General features: G+C 40.2%; 1 protein-coding gene across 1 annotated transcript in view; it reads right to left on the bottom strand.

Moving 5' to 3' along the window:
* The window catches only part of LOC136881757 (progestin and adipoQ receptor family member 4), a 138,100-nt gene extending 130,842 nt beyond the window's left edge, over nucleotides 1–7,258 (bottom strand). Inside the window, exon 1 of the mRNA XM_067154191.2 lies at nucleotides 7,157–7,258. The gene's annotated coding sequence lies outside the window, so the exon portion shown is untranslated. The remainder of the gene's footprint in view (nucleotides 1–7,156) is intronic.
* Between the last annotated feature and the right edge of the window lie 6,582 nt (nucleotides 7,259–13,840).

The raw sequence follows: 13,840 nt of genomic DNA, 5'->3' as shown, positions 1-13,840 counted from the left end.
GGTATTTTACCCCGGTGTTTATGTTCGTTGAGGACAACTTGAAGGTGGAGTTTAGTGTGGCCTGGGAGAGGCTCAAATTGGAGAGCGTGTGGCTCTTTTAAAAATTGTATGTTGTATGCCTCGAGGAGGCTTTTCAGTGTAATTTGGAGCAAGGGCTCCGAGGTATGAATGGGGTTTTCTGCCCCTCTGTTAAAATTGTGTTTGGGATAAAACTGAGCTGATTGCCCAAGCGTTGTGAATTCGGGGCTCGAAGCCCAACTTCTGTAAAAATTGTAACTACCTTTTTTTGACTTGCTACTCTGTAACTGCCATGCTTGTTACTTATTTATTTTGAAAAGAAAATATAACCTTATTAAATTTTAAATTTTGTTTACATGCACTATATTCTCGTAGCTTGAGATCCATTCACGCCCGCACCTTCTTTCACCTCTATCTACCACCAAAACACGGTAACAGTAATAATTGTATGTTTTGTGTTAAAGTGACGCAACAAGTCTTAATCTCATAAAAACTGTTATAAGTGTAGAAGATAACCATTGGAATATGAACGTGCTCAGCGGGAGTAGCAACGGACATGAACCCGTGACCAACGTCAACACCATGGAAGCTTAAAAGGAAAGAATCAGGGTCTTACCCGGGACCCGAACCTTGGATTGTTACGACATGATGATAAGTACTAAAATGAAATAATTTTTTAATAAATGCGCGGTTATTCATTATGCAGATCACGTAAATTAGGTTAGACATGTAAATTGCATGTATTTCTTTTTAATTAGAAAGAGAACTTGTGAGTGGTCTTCATATTCATTTATGTTCATTTCATGGAATTTATAGTCTACTCCATGGGCTTAAATATATATATAATTAACGTAATGCATGTATTTGACGTGATGATAAAATATTAGTTAGTCAGAGTGCTTAGATTAGGTAAATGTAATAGATAGTGGATTTGTTTTTGGCACTGAGCCGAGCCGTAATTTTGTATAATTTATTTACGTGATATCCAAGCTTATTATCATAATGCATGGTGATTATGCTTGTAAAAATGGATTATCGACTGTTAACATTAGGATAGCAAGGCACTCTTATTTTCATGTAATTGGCATGATGATATATTTGTAGATGGCTGTATTAATTATATGTGTAACTTGTGACATGCCTAGACATCGAACAGACGCCTTCCTATTGAGATTAGCGTTTTCCTTTAATGTCGAATAATTTCCCTTTATGAATATGAGAATATCCTTATGGATATGTTTAAAATCCATATTTGACTTTATTGATTTGATTTTAAAATGTAGGAAAAACCTAGGCTGTATTCTGTAATCGGATAGAATCGAAGCTGGTCATTCTGAGTTGATGGATATGAATATGAGACAATGAACAGTGGATTGATATTGTATTATATAATTGTGGCAGGACAGTGAATTTATAAGCCAGTGGAGCTTTGGAAATATGATATGAGAATATATAATGAAATAAGATTATTTAACAAATATGTGTTCCAAGGGAAACGATTTGCTTTCACCTTGAGATGTTGAAAGGATATTTCTGCCACACCGAGCCATTATTAGCCGGGCTTTGACGTCCAGAGATTTACGATGAGGGGAGAGTGAAAAGGGTTTGGCTCTTGCAGAGGGTTACCGTATGCTGTATTGTTCGAGCTATTCCACTTAGAATGAAAGCTGTACAACACCGATTATTGTTTAAAGGGTTCTTTGACTTTTTCATGTATGATCTTATAATAATATTTAACTAACTGGAACGCTAGTATTATCATTTATTTGTTGACCATATGATTAATTAAGAAAGGCAGTTTTATTAGTCCCGTTTGTCGACGCCATCTTCGATATCATTGGTTCGAGTTTTGAGGCAACCATGGATTTTTGTTGTCACATTTTTTTAATATACAGCCAATTGCATGTGTATATTGTTATTGATTATTTTTCATATTGTGTACATATTTTCCTTTTTTATACATTCTTTTAGTCGTGTTTCACTCTTTATGTGGATGACAAATCGAGTTTTATTTTCGTAATTTTTGTCATTGGATCCATTGGGATGGGGGTTCGATTTCTGGACCCAACATCAGTCATTTTATTTTGATTAGGATTATAACGACTAGCATTCATTTATTCTTTGTTTATTTTTGTAATATAATTAATTTAGTTAGGTGACCACTTCAAGTTACCTTCAATTTAATTTGTTGTATAAATAATTGTTTCTTCTGATAGTGAAGAAAGTTATTAATGATAACCGTCGCATTTATAAGGATATTTCTGATTTTTTTTAAAAGTATGTTATACAAATTATAATGTAATATTTATCATCATGTTGGGAAGAAGAAAGAGGTAAAGGAGAAATAAATTTTTTTTTGACACTTTACAATTTGTATTTAGTCCTTTGGACATTGCATATTCAACATTGATATACTATAAATATTCAGGATCAACCTTTAATTAATTTGATTTATCAAGGCTCAATAAATAGGTATTTAAATTTTTGTCTGCCTGTCATTTTGCCGAATAACATTGTATCCCAGGTTTCCTTCCGTTCATTTATGCCTTTAAGCTAGTTATGTGTTCTTTTCTTTGATCTTCTGCCGCGAACGCACCATGGCCTTGGGAGGTCGGTGGTTTGATTCTATGGAACGGAAGGGTGCAGTAGACCCTTGCACGGTCGGAAGAGCATTTGCTCACCCATCATTCTGAATTTTTTTTGTTCCTTCCTGATGAGGTGGCATTTGACTCTAGACTAAAAAGGTCCCTTTCCATCAGGCGCTTTGGCGTATGGTGCTATATGGCGATATCCCGATTTTTTAGGGATTATCATGCAGTCATTTGGTTCTATGCGGCAAATGGCGTGGGGTGGAAAGGTTGCAATATGTATCGTGTCATTTTTGTCATTATTGTATGATATGGATTCTCACTCAAAGGAACATTGTTACTGCTTCATAAATACAATTGATCCGAGCTCGCGTTAATATTATCTACTTTCTCTTCAAATATTTCATTTACATTCATTATATTATAGTGGCAACGTATTCTTTCAATTCCTTCACGATCATTCTTATATAACATCCTTTCATATCTCTATCTTCCCATTTCACAACATATCTCTTCCAATTATATCAAATACTCATCTCATATAACTTATGTCAACGCGTAGATAACTTCATTCTTAATTAAATATATCATCGGATCACAAACTTCATATACAACATCAACATGTCTTCCATTTGCTTTCATATCCATATTTAACCTCATTTCAATTATTCATGACAACATAGGCCTATAACCTGCACATATTAAATTAATGTTCTACCTTTCATCTAAAATCGTATAGAATTCTCTTCCTAAACACTTGATATACATCATGGCATATTCCGATATGGTTTTTTTAAATACACTGACTGACAGAGCAAATGCAACACCAAGGAGGAGTGGTTCGAAAGGGATGAAAGTTGGGGAAAAAACAGAGTCGGCACGGAAGAATAATTGATGTTTATTTCCAACCGATATGCAGGTTACACAATGCGCACGGCATCGACTCAGTAGGATGTAGGACCACCGCGAGCGGCGATGCACGCAGAAACACGTCGAGGTACAGAGTCAATAAGAGTGCGGATGGTGTCCTGAGGGATGGTTCTCCATTCTCTGTCAACCATTTGCCACAGTTGGTCGTCCGTACGAGGCTGGGGCAGAGTTTGCAAACGGCGTCCAATGAGATCCCACACGTGTTCGATTGGTGAGAGATCCGGAGAGTACGCTGGCCACGGAAGCATCTGTACACCTCGTAGAGCCTGTTGGGAGATGCGAGCAGTGTGTGGGCGGGCATTATCCTGCTGAAACAGAGCATTGGGCATCCCTTGAAGGTACGGGAGTGCCACCGGCCGCAGCACATGCTGCACATGCTGCACGTAGCGGTGGGCATTTAACGTGCCTTGAATACGCACTAGAGGTGACGTGGAATCATACGCAATAGCGCCCCAAACCATGATGCCGCGTTGTCTAGCGGTAGGGCGCTCCACAGTTACTGCCGGATTTGACCTTTCTCCACGCCGACGCCACACTCGTCTGCGGTGACTATCACTGACAGAACAGAAGCGTGACTCATCGGAGAACACGACGTTCCGCCATTCCCTCATCCAAGTCGCTCTAGCCCGGCACCATGCCAGGCGTGCACGTCTATGCTGTGGAGTCAATGGTAGTCTTCTGAGCGGACGCCGGGAGTGCAGGCCTCCTTCAACCAATCGACGGGAAATTGTTCTGGTCGATATTGGAACAGCCAGGGTGTCTTGCACATGCTGAAGAATGGCGGTTGACGTGGCGTGCGGGGCTGCCACCGCTTGGCGGCGGATGCGCCGATCCTCGCGTGCTGACGTCACTCGGGCTGCGCCTGGACCCCTCGCACGTGCCACATGTCCCTGCGCCAACCATCTTCGCCACAGGCGCTGCACCGTGGACACATCCCTATGGGTATCGGCTGCGATTTGACGAAGCGACCAACCTGCCCTTCTCTGCCCGATCACCATACCCCTCGTAAAGTCGTCTGTCTGCTGGAAATGCCTCCGTTGACGGCGGCCTGGCATTCTTAGCTATACACGTGTCCTGTGGCACACGACAACACGTTCTACAATGACTGCCGGCTGAGAAATCACGGTACGAAGTGGGCCATTCGCCAACGCCGTGTCCCATTTATCGTTCGCTACGTGCGCAGCACAGCGGCGCATTTCACATCATGAGCATACCTTAGTGACGTCAGTCTACCCTGCAATTGGCATAAAGTTCTGACCACTCCTTCTTGGTGTTGCATTTGCTCTGTCAGTCAGTGTATCATTGAAATAACACTGTCACGTATTTGCTGTAAGTCACTTTCCCTAACCAAAGATGTCTAATTTCTTATGAAGAATACATATTTCTATCATATTATCGACAAATTATTAGGTCACTCGCGAGAAACAAATGTAAGTTGATTCATTTCGAAGACACAATCGCCCTATCATCTATTCATCAAATGCAAATAATCTACAATACATATTACCTAGCAATCTTATTGAATTCTCTACGAAACTTCCTTTAGCCATCGGGATCATGTTGTTTCTGGTTCGCCATCAGCAGCTGTGGTTAGTCTCCATGGTTCACCGATAGCCATCGAGACGTTACCGGGAATGTCACTCTCTGCTGCCGGCATCTTAGCTGGATTGACCCAACACCTCCTAGATAATAAGGCCTATCAACAGCGTGGTGACGTCACGCTAAGGAGGCGTTGGCAATGCAGAGAAACGCGGAACATGGTTAAACACAGACATGATTTTAATATTTTTTTGCCAATGGAGTAATTTATTTACTAACAAATAAAGTTTAAAATTTAAAGTATATTGAATTATGCTGTCGTTATTACCGTATTTTAGTGACTCTGCCATTAAAGATAAACAGCAAACAGTTGTAAAACACATCAGCATTTTGCAATGTTAACTTACTTAGGCCGATTTGCTAACAGCATAACAGGATGTTACAAATGTATTTCAATTTAAATAGGTATTACGTGATCTTAAAAGAAAACTAGCACATATAATATTAGCATAGGCCTAACATCTAAACTGATATAGCATCACTGGCAGTATTTGCACATGAGCCTACAATGTTTCCTCCCTTGAAGTTTATGTATAGTTTAATGAGAATTTCACCTACCATCAATGTTACTAATTTGTCATTCTGTTCGAAACCTTGAACTTTATGTTTTATGTATTCCAGAAAGTATGTAAGTTTCTGTCCTAACAATGGACTACCATTATTACCTTTCTCTTTTAAAAGTATTGACATGTGGCAACATTAAATTGCTACTATGCCTCATAAATTTTTAAAAATTACACGGCGCAACAGCCTTGAAGAGCTTGTCCTTGGCCCTGCTCAGCCCGAAGGCCTGCAGATTATGAGGTGTCTTGAGTTCGGCAGGACGAATCCTCTCGGCCGTTATTCTTGGCTTTCTAGACCAGGGCCGCTATCTCACCGTACGATAGCTCGCAAATGTAATCACGTAGACTTGTGGACCTCGAACCAGCCCTCAGATCTAGGTAAAAATCCCTGACTTGGCCGGGAATCGAACCCGGGGACTCCGGGTAAGAGGCAGGCATTATATCCTTTCACCACGGGGTCGGCCGTAAATTTGTAAACATGAGGAGATATCAGGCAGAAGGTTGAACAAATAACAAGAAAATCACACACATACTCCTTTATGAACTAAGAAATGTTTTAACTCGACCATTAAATTAACTGTGGGGACATCATCCTCGGTATTCAATTCACCAACTAGGACTTGAATTAACTTATTTCTTGAATCTTTCTACACATTGTTACACTCATTCCTTGTAATGCAGCTATGATGTTTTGTAACTCAAGAATATACGGCATTTGTATTAGTGATTTTGTTCACATATACATTAGAAATATTTTATACTTTAATAAACCCCGTTTAGAATAAAGGCCATGTCCTATTAGATGATTACATATGCTATGCAGTATGGTTGCCTTGATGTATTGACGTACAGAAAAATTACTTACGTTCCGTTCATCACAGTACAACAACCATCAGGTAACATGTTTATTGTACTTTTCAGCTGTGTAAGATTGTGGATTGAAATTCTGTGTACGGTATGAGGTATGTAGGCTACTATCCTCAATGACTCTGTTTATTGCTTCTCTGTCTATTCTACTTTTTTTTCCTGGTTCTTCTCTTCATCTGCCAGAATGTGACAATAAATATGATGGACAGTTGGGAAAGATATAAGGCACTGCAGTCTCTGACAGTCATGGTCTTGGAAGAGGAGTAGTTAAAAGTTTTCCCCGAGGATCAGTACCAGTTACTTCCCATAAAATATCACCGACTTCCGCGAGCGAAATACGTGCATTTACAGAGTGAATCGGCCTACACCAGCAGGTATGTTAGGTGGTATGTTTTAATGCGTATAATAATAAGAAGAAGAATAATAATACCGTTGAAATAATGTATTCCATGATTGTGAGCTAACATAACCTTGTATCACTGAAGAGTAAATATGCCTACATATCACCAGCTGTTGCGTGTTGTTAAATACGACATAGGCCTATGCTCATTATGATTGTGTGGGAATGTAATAATAATAATAGTTACTCACCAATGAGTTATTAGTAAATCTGTAGTCTTGTCTTGGAATTGCACGTAAACATATCTGCCGCATTACCTCGTCTTTCGGAAACTTAATGCATGCACTTCGTTATCACTGTCGCAATTCTCCTTACAGTTGAGTACCCAACACATCTTCTTCTTCTTATTCTTCCTCTTCTTCTTCTTCTAGAATGGTGTGGTTGGACTCATTTGTTATCGTCCAGTCACGAAACCAGATTAATAACATCAACACTGACACATATATCACTCGTAATGAAACGTTAAAGGTACAGCTGATTTAAAAAAAATAGGACTCACACAAAAACATGATGACCTCATATAAGACGCAGGTTAACGTGATTTATATCCCACCATACCCAACACATCAGTACCATTACGTACAACGGTATTAGCAATTGGCACCATTAAACGCATCAAAACTCTTCTAATTTCAGCGTGACATGGTCAAACTCATTGCTGTGTTATTACTGAAAAGGTTCAAGCTTGCCTGCCGATGCTGACGTCACAGTATATTCCCGGAACGGTTGTGACAAGACCGACTCCAATCCTCAGACCGCAATATTAAAAAAACATGGTGGCCGAAGTAGCCGGATTGCTGGCATTGGCTAACACGAAAATATTACGTACATATTATATAAACGGCGGTAAATTAACATGATAAATGTAACATCATGGGGAAAATCACTTTTACGCGCATGAAAACGCTTCGCCAACATTCTACTAGAAAAGAGACCAACAAATTTCAATTCGTCAAATAACGCTTTTTCTTAGACTTCACTTCGCTGGATAGATGAAAATACATGATAAAACTGTTAAAATGATACGTCAAACATCATTTTGAATGTTTCAAAATACATCTCTTTCTTTCTTAATCTGCTTACCCTCCAGGGTTGGTTTCCCTCGGACTCAGCGAGGGATCCCACCACTACCGCCTCAAGAGCAGTGTCCTGGAGCGTGAGACATTGGGCCTTGGTGGGGGATGCGAATATTGGAAGGGATAGACAAGGAAGGGGGAAGGAAGTGCCCGTGGCTTTAAATTAGGTACTATCCCAGCCTTTGCCTGGAGGAGAAGTGGGAAACCACGGAAAACCACTTCGAGGATGGCTGAGGAGGGTATCGAACCCCCCCTCTACTCAGTTGACCTCCCGAGGCTGAGTGGACCCCGTTCCAGCCCTCGTACCACTTTTCAAATTTCGTGGCAGAGCCGGGAATCGAACCCGGGCCTCCGGGGGTGGCAGCCAATCACACTAACCACTACACCACAGAGGCGGACTCAAAATAAATTAAGGTACGAAATTCCTCGATTTATTCGCTCTCATGAGAACTGTGAAACACAATTTGTTGCCTTAGTTTCGAAGTGTACCGGGCGAGTTGGCCGTGCGGTCAAGGGCACGCGGCTGTGAGCTTGCATCCGGGAGATAGTGGGTTCGAATCCCATAGTTGCCATACGACCTATCTGTGTCGGTGCGACGTAAATCAACTATCAAAAAAAAAATTGAAGTGGTGGACAATTTCTTAAATTCAGCACCCAACGAATAGGAAGTATACCCGAAATAATAATGTTATTGGCTTTACGTCCCACTAACTACATTTGTTACGATTTTCGGAGACGTCGAAGTGCCAAAACTTAGTCCTGCCGTAGTTCTTTTACATGCCAGTAAATCTATCGACACGAGGCTTCAAATACCACCAGACTGCCAGGATCGAATCTGCCAACTTGGGGTCAGAAGGCTAGCGCTTTAACTTAGCCCAAATACATCCGAAATGATTATGTTAACCCAACGAACGGCCTTGGTAATGTTAAGATAATGTTAACATATGGCATAACAGCACTTCACACAATGATAGTAACCTTAGTAATGAAACGTTCAGACACTAAAGACATAATAGGTTTTTAGTCATTAAAGAACATGAGTGCAAGAACTCTATGACTAAACATTGATATTTAACCAAATGCACGAGCTTCATTTCGGTGCAGTCTGCTTGATAACAGATAACCACAACATGAATCGGAAGGTTGTTGGCAGTGTAAAACTCTACGTTACAAACCCAGCTAATTCCTCTAAGTCACCATTTCTTCTGTGTAACTGTATACAGATTGCTACAACTGTCACACTTATACGTTTTGTTATACTCCAAGATCCAGCCAAACATTTCCGCAGGCAAAACACAGATTATTGTAAAATAAACTTGCATCTAAATCACTCTACACTTTGAAGCATACAGACACTGACGGAATAGCACAATATCAATTATATTTTATCTAAATTAAATTGTTCGAGGAACACGAATAATTTAGAAGTAGAGAAATGGCTTTCCTAACCTCAGATTTATTCTCAAAATGATGTATGCACGCTACAGTTTTGTCATGGACTTCAAAATAATCATGATGTATATTCCTAATCCATTTCTATCTTAATGTTCTATTCCGAAGGAAACTTAAGAATAGTTGTATGAGAGGCATTGTCATAGTTAGACTAAAACCTGGTCCACCTAGTGCACTCATGTTCTGGGTAAAAACACGATCAAATCAAGCATTACGGCGTATAATTACAGATCGTATGTGTCCACTGACTCATATAAATACACTCGCACACTTATATTCTACAAAGAAACTAACATTTATCGTCAACTTTCATAAAATTAAACAGAGTACATACCATAACAACAAACCAAAACAAATCCAGATTTCCAACAATTACGGCTACTCGATTCGCCATCTTTGAACGATCGAGAGTAGCATTAAGGTCTGAGGATTGGAGTCGGGCTTGGTTGTGAGGCCTTATATCTAGGAGATGTTGATTGACCCCAGACAGTCGGCCCATCTTCTCCTTGGCTTGTCTTGCGCAGTACAGAAGACAAATTAATACAGTACAATGATGACATATTTGTTATCTGGTCCGATGGTGAACACGAATTATCCATACTTTTGGATCACTTGAACAGCTTACATCTAAACTTTAAATTTACCATGGAGACGGAACGTGGAGGATGTTTGCCGTTCTTGAATGTTTTGTTTCTAGGAAATCAGATCTATCTTTAGGTCATTCGATTTACCGTAAAACCACCATGTTAATAGATTTCTTCATGGGGCCTCTCACCACCATTTTTGACAAAAGCATGTTATGTTTAACCCCGTTATCAGCCGAGCAAGGGTGGTTTGTGAGTAGGATAAGTTAACTGAACGGTGAACTTGAGTTCCTAACCAAAAGGCGTGATTCTCGTCCTTTAAGTCTGGCCTTCTTGCCTCACGGACAGAATTGGCAATATTCTCATAAGGCACAATATCAAGACAATCTTTAAGCCTAATATCATCACAGGCAATTTCTTGCGATCTTCATATCAATCAATCAATCAATCAATCAATCAATCAATCAATCAATCAATCAATCAATCACAGCTGATCTGTATTTAGGGCAGTCGCCCAGGTGACAGATTCCCTGTCTCTTGCTAATACAGTCTTTTCTAAAATAATGGCAAAGAATCTGGAAAAATCCTATTGGGTTAAACTGTGCTGGAATATACAGTAGGCCCTACATAATTCTTCGCTCATGTGGATCGGTTTATGTCGGCCAAACATGTAGGAAGGCAGCAATGAGGGTTAAGGAACATCGCAGGCATTTACGACTTTGACAGCCAGAGAAGTCTGCTGTGGCAGAACATGCCATACATAATGACCATCGAATCATTTTTGGGTGCAACTTCTGTCATTTGTAAAGAGAAATATTGTATACCTAGAATCATTCGTGAGACGATAGAAATTGCTAAACACCCGAACAACATTAACAAAGGGGGCGGCTATATACTGAGTAGAGCAGGGCTACCCTCAATAGTTAACTCTTCAACATCTCGACTCTGGAAGCCCTGGAATGAACTACTTCTTTTTTTTTTTTTTTTTTTTTTTTTTTTGCTATTTGCTTTACGTCGCACCGACACAGATAGGTCTTATGGCGACGATGGGATAGGAACGGCCTAGGAGTTGGAAGGAAGCGACCGTGGCCTTAATTAAGGTACAGCCCCAGCATTTGCCTGGTGTGAAAATGGGAAACCACGGAAAACCATCTTCAGGGCTGCCGACAGTGGGGCTCGAACCCACGATCTCCCGGATGCAAGCTCACAGCCGCGCGCCTCTACGCGCACGGCCAACTCGCCCGGTGAATTACTTCTAACAGGGTCTCTCTGTCTTGAGTCTAGTCACTACTGAGTGATAGTTATCACTAAATTCTTTGTGATTGCTCTGAAGACGATCCTGGTTGCAGGTTCGAAACGCGTCAGCATATTATATTATACGACCTAACATCCCCAAATTATATATTATAAAGTTATGTTTATGTTTCGTAGATCTAGAGAAGGCATATAGCAGAATATCGAGGGAAAATATTAGCTGTACTGAGGGTTTAAAGGTAGGTAATTACAGGCAGTTAGAAGCATTGTTGACTTAAGGAGACGAACTGCTAGACCAGAGGTGTTCAGTTAGGCGCCCGTTGAGGCGAGCCCTCTTCGGTCGGGCTGGTCTGACTTAAATGCGGGCAGCTTACGTAGCATGCATACATCACAGTGAAGCGAGAAAGCGAACACACTGGGCAGGGATGTGAAGCAGTGTCGTTTGATTGCGACAACGAAGCTCTCCTCCACTACTCTGCGAAATGTTGATTCAGGCACAGTATTAATTAGAAAAAGTAAAAAAAAAAAAAAAAAACAAAAACGCTATAATCGTATAATCGCAAGAAAACCGACCTTTCAAATATATTCCGGTTTGATTTATATGCACTCGATATAAACAATCAGTTTAATTTTCTTATACTTTCAAAGAAAACTAACACGTTATACTTTTTTTTTGTTACAATTTACTAAGATACAGGGTTTAAGAGTACAAGCTACGATTTGCAATTTCTTGAATGGGAATGACACTATTTCCATTTAAAAAAAAGGTAAAATTGCTGTTATTCATTCAGCAAGACGTAATATACTTACATAATTCAACAAGTTTATGGCTTGATTTTGCACAGTATTGTAGTGTTATGTGACTTTCCCTGTTCACTGAATTTCTGAAAATAGTATTTAAAACTTATCTATCAGGCGTCAGATGATAATAGCTAGCCTCTAAATGGCGAGGGAGTTTTATCACGAGTGAGGACATAGCTATTTACTATCCAAGATTAAAGTACAATAACAACAGCAACAATGTAAATGCATCTGCCAAACAAGTACACAGTTTGCCTTCAAATAAATAACGTAACTGATGTTATTCCTGGTAAGCATGATTGGATTATTGGTGAGTTTATCAGATAATGTAGGGGCTGCCTGGCCGAGGCGGTAAAGGCGTGCTCGGTTCGCCCGGAAGGACGTGGGTTCGAATCCCCGTCAGGAAGTCGCAAAATTTAAGAAACGAGATTTCCACTTCTGGAGGTGCATATGGCCCTCAGGTTCACTCAGCCTACACCAAAATGAGTACCAGGTTCATTCCTGGGGGCAAAGGCGGCCGGGCGTAGAGCTAACCACTCTACCACATCACGTGCCGCGGTTAACAATGGTGGAAGCCTTTACCTTCCACTCCTCCAAGGGCCTTCATGGCCTGTACGGAGGTGTCTTTGTCTTTGTTTATCAGATAATGTAAGCCCATGCAACCACAAGCCACAGTTCATCCACCTTAACTACATTATTATTATTTAAGCCCACTAAGGAGCGCTGGTGACTAGTTCTTCCTCGATGCTCTTCTTTGTTCCCAATATCTCTTGAGCCCTGCTGATAATTTCTCCTTTCTCTCCTGTGAAAGGGGCTTCCGACTTCTAGGAACTCTAGGTGGTGGGGTCCAAGACTGTACCATAGAACAAAATTTGGAACGATCTTCTATATCAATATCTGAAATCCCAGCCGAATCCAAGTCCTTCTGTACTTCATTAAGCCACAAGCTTCCAGTCTTGTAGCTTTTAACCAAAGAAAAGATCTTCTTGGTAAGCCTGTTGCTGTCCATTCGTTGTAGGTGTCCATAGAACCACGGTTACTAGACTAGACGGTAGGGGTCACGCGCAGGCTTGCTTTGGCTGGTGACGTCATCTGATCCCCACTGCCGGGCTTGCAGTGAACACGACCCATTGTAATTGTGCGTTTCTATTAATAATTTGCTTGTTTTTATTTAACCACTTGCTAAATATTTTTCAGTTTTGTCAAATATAATTGCCAGTTGTTATGTGTATGTAATTCTATTGTAATTTATTTCAGTATTTTTCAGAACACTACAAGTAATATAATAATACTGTGCTTAACACGAACTATTCCAGTAGCTTTCTCACTAATAAATTATCTTTCGCCTCGCAAAGAAAGTATTTACGGTTCGGTTTTCGTATTTTCTATCCATCCAGTGATTTTAGAACGATTTTATACGTAGTTTTATTTCTAAAACTAGTTACAAAAATTAAAGAAACATGACCTATCGCGCGGGATGCTTTTTACCGTTGTTTTGGTGGATTGTTGGTGTTAAGTAGTATTAAAACATCTAATATTATATTTATGTATAAGTTATTATTTATAAATGTGTATTGGCCGGTGGAATGTTGGTAAAAATCCCCTGAAGAAACGTCAACCTCTTCCACCATATTAGGGGTCACAACTTCTTGGTGGGGAAAGAAGTTTCCACAGGCTTAGGCGATATAGAAATGTGGTGCGGAGAAAA

The sequence above is a fragment of the Anabrus simplex genome, chromosome 1 (assembly GCF_040414725.1).
Source record: "Anabrus simplex isolate iqAnaSimp1 chromosome 1, ASM4041472v1, whole genome shotgun sequence".
Lineage (NCBI taxonomy): Eukaryota > Metazoa > Arthropoda > Insecta > Orthoptera > Tettigoniidae > Anabrus > Anabrus simplex.
This window is presented reverse-complemented; position numbering and strand designations above follow the sequence as displayed.